The sequence below is a fragment of the Aplysia californica genome, unplaced genomic scaffold (genome assembly GCF_000002075.1).
Source record: "Aplysia californica isolate F4 #8 unplaced genomic scaffold, AplCal3.0 scaffold00430, whole genome shotgun sequence".
Taxonomy (NCBI): Eukaryota; Metazoa; Mollusca; class Gastropoda; order Aplysiida; family Aplysiidae; genus Aplysia; species Aplysia californica.
The window spans coordinates 551,522-553,532 of record NW_004797700.1 but is presented as its reverse complement, the minus strand read 5'-3'; positions in this window follow the sequence as shown (position 1 = coordinate 553,532).

Here is a 2,011-nt window from a genome sequence, read left to right as displayed (position 1 = left end):
GAGAGAGAGGAGGAGGAGGAGGAGGAGGAGGAGGAAAAATGCCTGTTTCTTCAATTCATTATTATAGCGTACACCTGATTTCACCACGATGTGATTTATAATGTGTTGATGGGGTCATCAAACATCTACAATAATTCTTTAGGAAGAGAGTAACAGCATAAAAGACTCTTATTTATTCGGACAACTTGATGTAACAGTACATAGTAGCCTGGCTGCCTGTTCTTTGCAGTCCTTGAAAATTGTATTGTCTACTTCGTTTAACTCATTGAAGACGTGTTGTTTTGAAGTACTTTTCGCATAACACACATACACATTCAGGCACACTCGCACACAAGCAGCTCTAACTGGATTAGGCCGTGTAGTCGCAGAAAGCAAGAAATTTGTAACGAAAGCCCAACACAAGCATGTTAGGAGCTGGGTTTCTGAGGAAAGCGTGTCATGAACGTTCGCCCCATTGTCAGGGCTTGCAGAGCATGAGCCCTCTCGATAACCGTTTTCGCTGTGTTCATTTTTTCCCTTTACCCTTTAACAAGTAAAGTTTCATTAAGAAAGGGTCGTGGGAACGGGCTCACCCCTTTCTGAACCCTAAAGTCGTTTGATTGGCTGTTAGATTACTACCGTTGCAAGCAGTTACACCAGTGATTGGATAAATGGGTAAGTGCAGGTGTACGCTGCATGCAACTAAAGGCACAAGAATCTTAAGCAATCATAATTGCTTAAACTTATTTCATTAATCAAAAAAATATACATTCATGTAGGGAAATAGTTGGAGGTTAGGAGAGGGGATCTCAAGCCCAACAGGCCTTCACCACGCCCCGCCACTGACCACTGAGTTGTTACAATTAGCCACGTTCGCCGTCATCAAAAGGCGTGGACCATAGACATATCAAAATTGGCACAATCGGCTATCATCACAGGACGTATTATAATAAACCACACCCAAAGTCATCGCAGAATAAATCTGTGGGCCAGGTATATCAAGCAAGCACTTTCGATAGTGATTGGCGGGTGCTCTGGTGAGGTTTACTCAACCCTTTTCCCTTTCCAACACCTATAGTCCTCATCTGTCCTACTTCTTTTCTTTATATGTTACTCTCTAGTAACGTACATCTTATCCTCGGCATTTACATGACATATTTATGCTGCATGTGTTGTAAAACTCTAACTAAATCAGGGTTTTTTTTAAACAAACCAAACAAACAAGCAATCAAACAAACAAAAAAAATAACAAACAAACAAAAAACACTTGATCCGGAGATGACGTAGCCACGCAACTTGACCTATGGCTTACTCGGCTGCAGTCCCCCCCTTTCCACCCAGAAAGCCAATATTCCTTTCAGCAAATGAGATGCGTAGCATCTTGTGTCTTAACGGGGAGCAAGAAATTTACTAGGGTCATGAGCCTGAGACGGACAATAATATTGTATTATAATGTTGCCAACTAAGTGTTAAATGCTAAATGTCTCACAATGGGGTGGATTCAGGCACTCGTCAAATTCTTGGGCATGTTGAGTATTGACACTGTCTTAAAGACTGTTCGTGTGTCTTGTTTTCAGTGAAGAAAATACGTCTTAAATTTTTTAAAAATCGAGATATTTGCCATTGAAGGAGGTAGGGTTGCCTGGTTCCAGTGGAAAATTCATCGAGAAAATGGCGGCCAGAGTATGGCGACTTCCCTAGCTTTAGAATCCTTGGACACGGAAAATTTACCTTTTTTGTGCCTTAAAACAACGTTGGTTTTTGGGGGGAGGGTTTTGTTGTTGTTGTTGTTGTTGTTGTTGTTGTTGTTGTTGTTGTTGTTGTTGTTGTTTTTTGTAAAACCCATACAAAAATATGTTTTTAAGTGAACAAAAATGTGATACCCCCCCCCCCCCCCCCCAAGAAAATTTTGAAAACAATTGTCTAATCTGCGACAAAAATGACGTTTTCTTCGATTTCATTATTTTGATGAGCGCCTGATTTCATCGTGATGCTTCATAAATGCTAACCTGACCTTCTTTTCAGTAAGTCA